Raw genomic sequence first — 6,218 nt, 5'->3', positions numbered from 1 at the left:
TATAAAGCTGTGTGAGGGATTCGTGTGGGGTAGGGAGAGTTTTTTTAGCTGGTAGGAGATGGAAGTAGAAACCAAGAAATAGAGCTTGTTCAAGAAGATTGTGAGTGGTTGGCTGGACAACTAATCGATTATCACAGTTCTCTCTCCAACAATTTTGAATAAAGACGAGAGAGAGAGAGAGAGAGAGAGAGAGCAGCACAAAATTTAGAATTGATTGGGTCAGAGGGTCACGTGGTGGATTCAGAAGGGATGTGATATGAGTTGTCGGGTTGAAAGGCGATTTATGGGGCCCCTTGTTCTTTACTTTACAGGGAAATTGCCAGAATTTCAAATAACTTCTTGAAAAATGTATCCAATTTTATGTAGAGATGATACCCAATTTTAAGAAAAAATTATATATAATTTTATATATAGTTTATTTGACATGTATTTTTTTCAAAGTTTTAAATGTAGGTTAGAGCTCAAAATGGCTCAAGCTCTAGCTCGATTTTGGTTAAAATTATTGTGTCCTAGCTCGATTCCAATTTTAAACTCGAACCTAGACTCAGCTTGGGCTGGAGTTCGAAGTATTTACATCAAACCCAGCTCAAACATATGCAGATTGGAACAAGGCTCGACTCAATGCCACCCCTAAGAAGAAGTACAAGAAATAAGTATTTTATTCCATATGTTCTTGTAATTTTTGTGGGACCAAAATATTTAAAATAAGGAGGAGAATAAATGATGAAGATTTAACATATATGAAAAAATTTTAGCCAATGAAGACTGAATACCAAGAATCCTTTTCATTGCAAATTGGAGTTACCAACTTGAGAAAGAACAAATATAGAAGAGTTTTTCATATTTCTAATAGTAAGAAGTCTCACAAAGTCATAATTAATATAGTGAAGTCTTGTATAAGTCTCACAGTATGAGTTCTCAAATAAGGGTTTAAGTTAAATGTGTTTTATTTTTGTTAGTCTTCCATTTATGTTCAGTTATTCAATTGTTTTAAGACTTATCTTTTAATGTTTGACTTTGGATATAACGGGACATGGAGTCTTCTTGTTTATACTACCTTGGATTAAACACCATATTTGATTGAAAAACAGGCACATGACAAAAGGTGGATGTTGTTACTTTCATAGAGAAACGAAAGGAGGCAAAGAAGCATGAGGGCAAAAATATCCAATAGGGCCATTTGAAGTTCATGACTATTTATCCTAATGAAAGAAGATAAGGGAGGTAAGACTTCCGTGACCAGAAAATAAGTTGTTCAGTCCACAGCTAAAAACCAGTATATTCGTCTTCCATATGTTGAAGATCTGGAAGGTCTGTGCTAATGGAGAATCTCATCCACCTCCTTTTGTCAACGTACTGCAAACATGGTTGCAGAAGAGCCCAATAACCACTGCAATAAGGATTATGAGCATAACCTTTAAAGAAGCAAGAGCTAAAACCACACAGATCAATAAGGTTGGAGGAATACACATCAAAATGGAACCAACAGTCCCCAGGGGTATTTTGTAAGGTTGCAAAGCCTTGGGATACTTGATTCACAGTTGTATAAATGCCACAAACTCCAAGATCATCCCAAAACAGTAAAGGAAGTTCTCTGCTGCAACAATTTCTTGAAAGCTCATCCAAGAAAGCAGTATCACCCCAGTAGAAGAGAATAAGATCCCCATCAGTGGGGTTCCATAGCGAGATCTCTTGCTGAAGAACTCTGGAAGCATTCCTCTTTCAGCCATACCAAGAAGCTGGTATGAGTCACTACTCATTTCTGCTAAAAACATTCCCATATTAGAAAATGCTAAAGCATTCCGGATCCACCAGCTCAACCACACACCGGTTATCAGTTTTGCAACACCTGAGAAATACCCATCACTCCACATTTCTTGTTGAAGCTTAATTGCTCCAGTGCCCACAGTAAAGGGTTTTGACCGTCTTACCAGGCAGGCGCAGTGACGGAACAAAAAGCAAAAATGAGCGCATATAGTCTGTCACCTAAGCTAAAACAAGCGAAAGTCTTATTTTCTTTTGTCTCAATGATTCTCCAATCCAAACAACAAAATAGAGCTTTGTCTCCCTTTTTTTTATTATGGTTTCCAAAATATGGCTTTCTCCCCCTTTTTTTTTATGGGTTCCAAACAAGCCTTAAGTGTTAAGAAAGAAACATGGAAAAGAGAGAACCAGAGAAAACATGGAAATGAAAGGTAAGAAAAGAGAGAACCAAAACAATACTTGTAGATTGATATGTGAGAAAAATATGACATAGATGTTATGCTTTCTTACATCTAGTTATTTTGTAATTGGCCTTGTAATTTAAATGTTAAATAACATTGTTAATTATCCTTACATATAAATTAAGATTTTAATTATCCTAATGATTTTTTTAATTTTAAATATTAAGTAATTTTCTAAATAAGACCTTAGATTTGTAATCTCAAATGTGGTTGACCAAATCTCTTATTTTTGTACATCTAAATCTACTATGTAACACTTTCTAAGCATAATTAACACGGCTCATTAAGGTTCTTCCATAGATGCTTCCTATAAGGGGGATAAGAATCACCATGACCAATTAACTTACCTTAGATTTAGAGAATTTTGTAATTGGGTTCTTAGGAGGGTGGTTCCCAAGTTGGGTTCTTTCTCCTTCTCTCTTTTATTTTTCAATCATATTTGAGTATCAATTAGAAAACCTTTTTATGACAAAAAAAATGTGATATTTAAATATTTTTTATTATAAAAAGAAAAATTGATGTTAACATTATACCATGGAACATATATAGTTGGTAAGATGGTAGGGTTTCAAGTTTTAAGTCTTTAGCCTATTTTAATTAAAAATAATAATTATTATAAATAAAAAATATAAAAAAATGTTGAGCCATTGATATTATATGATAATTTATTAATATAAAATAGTAATAATTATTATATATTAATGACAGATAATTATAATAATAATTGGAAGCACATAACTATAATAATACCGAGTCTAAAATATTTATCCAGTTCTTTACATGATAAACTTGGAGTTGGTTGAAATTTGATGTACTAGTCAATTTTTTATAGTTTACATGTCATGTCGGATACATTTATTTTAATTTAATTTTTTTTATGAATATTTAATTATTTTTATCAATCTAATCTTTTACCAGGTAATTATTGTCGTAAATAATAATTATTAGATATAATCAAATTATATTAAACATTAAATAGGTTTTCTTAAGTCAAAGACTCAAACGATATTTTCTATAACTCAAATTTTGGAAGACATAATAATTATATATTATACCATTTTAGTCCCATCTATCACTTCTTTTTGGCCGAGAACCCTGATTTCAGAGACACGACAATTGCCTATCAAATGAGCAGCCAATACCACATTAACTGTTGTGAATGCTCCTGTAAATCCGGTTTGACACAAATGAACGTTTTTGGATTTCATTTCTATGAACAATAATTTATTCAAAGGATTCAATCAAATAAACTAAAGAGATGACAAAGCCAAATTAATGCCCAATTGTCTATTCTTGAAATTAATGCCAATGGTGTTAAAGAGGAAATTTTTTTTTTTCACAAATTCTTTTCTTAGCTTGGCACTTTCCAGATACTTCAGAGACAAAGAATAGTTTCAAGTAATGAGATAAGACGCGACATGCTGGAATGGAGGTTTATCCTTTCAAAGGATGCTCCTTCACCTAACAATGAAACAAGATGAAGCACCATGGGCTGGCCTATGCGGTCAACTCCATTTTTGGATACTTGTTCGCTGGTGGCAAATGGACCAAATTGAACCATTTTGCTCTTAGTTTTTGCAGTGAAATTAGAGGAATTCTCTTAGTTTTTGCAATGAAAGTTAGTGAGAAAATGGTAAATGTTTACTACTTCAATGAAGGGAATGAGTTCGTCGCGAGACTGGTAAGAGTCAAAGATGTCATCACTTATGTAGATGAAACGAAATGTTTTGTGAGTTGATCAACCCTGTTGTTTGAAAATCTTGCATCGGGACCGAGTGCAAACCATTTGAGGGGCCGGTTCCCTTTACATACGTGAGTCCTTCGCTAAGCAATTAATGGTATGATTTTTTGTCCAAACTTGTCTACCTAATTTGTCCAAATTAACAAAACACATCAGACCATTTTATAGCTAAGGTGATTGACAATTAATGCAGCAAGTAATGTACTTACCATGAAAGTTGCAAATCGATCAAACGTAACTTGCATGAAAACACCCGGAACCAAATCAACAGGGCAACCAAATGGCAATGCTTGGTAGAGTCAAGCCTGGGACATTCATTATTCCTTGAGTTACTCTCAAAACAAACCTTGCATCCATAAAGAAAACAACAAATATCAGATCGATCATATCAAAGGGCGCGACAAAAAAAAGGCAAGTCTACAATATTTTGACAAACAAGAAATCAAAATTTGAATTAGAGTGTCTACACATACGATCATTTCTCTAGCTAATGATTGCTTTAAGAAACTTGTGTTGGAGTGCATGCTTCTCCATTGCTAGGGGCCAAGAGACCCGTTCAATTCAAGTTTTGTAACACTAGTTTGAAGAACTGTTTTCTTACAACTTGAACTATTGTAATTAAACAACTTAAACATAATAAACGCAAGAATATTCCTTTTGATTTTTAGCAAAAAATCACGCAAGGCCAGTTTTTCAAAAATAATTTTCTATATTATATACACACATACACACTCACAAACTCATATATATATATATATATATATATATGTATAAGGAAACAAACCCTAACCGTAATAGAGAATCCAAAGTAATATTTGAATCAATATGTGAACTTACAGTTTGACCTTTCCAATTCCATCCATTCCGTATGATGTTTACAATAGTAATCCAAGCCACACATCTCCATCCATGATCTATAAATCTACCAAAAAGATGATCTAATAAAAAACCATGTAATGGAACCACTACAAAAGGAATAGATAAAAATAGCAGCATTTTGAAAGAATTAGAGTAAAATTAGAGAATGTATCGCAGCTTCAATTTCTTTTTTTATTTAAGCTAAGAGGAACACCGCTCTTTCCTATCAAGTAGATACACATTGTATCTCACAAACAACAAAATGTTTATATTTTCAAACAAAACATAACATTTTATGATCCCAATTTCTTGCCTGAGCATTGTTGGCTAAAAAATTATGTTGGGGACCATTAAGTTTGGTTTGAAGTGTGAAAGATGGTACCTCGAATAGAACAGTGGGTAGCTGGGCAGTATAAGGTTTGGGGTTGTATGGAGTTTAAGGCAAGCTAATGAGAAGGGTGCGTGAGAGAGAGAGCGGGGGGGGGGGGGGTTGGTTGGTTATGGAGTGGTGTGTATTTTGCGAAGGCTTAGTTATGAAATATAGAATGTGAAGAGAGATTAGGGTTTAAGGGTGTGCATTGGAGGAGAAGTGGTGGATATATAGAACTCGAAGGACTATGAGGTGATGGATGATGGGGCTTGGATGGAAGGGAAAGAAGAAAATGAAACTCATAGACGAAGGGGGAGGCATAGGCGTAGCTTGAGAGTTAGTAGGACTATAGGATGGGAAGGGTAGCTAGGCAAATAAAAGGAAAGCACTAAGATAACTAAAGAAAAAAACAAAAAAATAGTAACAAGCATAAATACCTTAGACAAAGGGATATTCTCCTTGGTTGGATGGTGTTGGGATCTATTGGGGGTAGAGAATAGTGATTCAAAAGGTTCATAGAGCTTCCAATTTATAGACTAGAGACTATAACTGCTTCTACTCTTTAATCTATATGGGACTAATGGAGTTAAAACCTAGAATATACTTTTTTTCTCACATTTTTTTCCATTCCTTAATTGGAGCACCTACGTAGGACTTTCTCTAGTCATTTTTATCCTTTCTTGGTTGGCACCGACTCTTTAACTCTCCTCTTAATGTGAAGTTGTTTCTTTCCAACTAGTGCAGCCTTCTAGATCCTTCTCTGCTTCCTTTCCACATTTTGTACTTGATGAAACTCTTGGTGGACGACTTAAGAGTGCTAACTTAAATGAACTTTATCTATGTCTAAACCTTCGGCACTTAAGCTTGATTCTACATTTAACCCCACACAGGGGCATTTCAACCATACTTCTTTAGCCAATCCCTTGTCTCCAACATGGTCTTTCCCTAAACACAACAAGGGTTGATATAGAAAAACGTAAAAATATAAATAAGTATCACATATGGATCCATAGCACATTTAATA

The 6,218-nt window shown here is 34.2% G+C and overlaps 1 pseudogene; it reads right to left on the bottom strand.

Annotated features, from left to right (window-relative positions):
- Nucleotides 1-1,266: 1,266 nt before the first annotated feature.
- LOC137935343 (probable polyamine transporter At1g31830) lies at nucleotides 1,267-1,874 on the bottom strand (annotated as a pseudogene).
- Between the last annotated feature and the right edge of the window lie 4,344 nt (nucleotides 1,875-6,218).

The sequence above is a fragment of the Aristolochia californica genome, unplaced genomic scaffold, assembly GCF_029961685.1.
Source record: "Aristolochia californica isolate CCGP_79_NKW_82.1479 unplaced genomic scaffold, dmAriCali1.0.hap1 SCAF_6, whole genome shotgun sequence".
NCBI lineage: Eukaryota > Viridiplantae > Streptophyta > Magnoliopsida > Piperales > Aristolochiaceae > Aristolochia > Aristolochia californica.
Note: the sequence above shows the minus strand (reverse complement) of the source record. Positions and strands in the feature narration are given on the sequence as shown.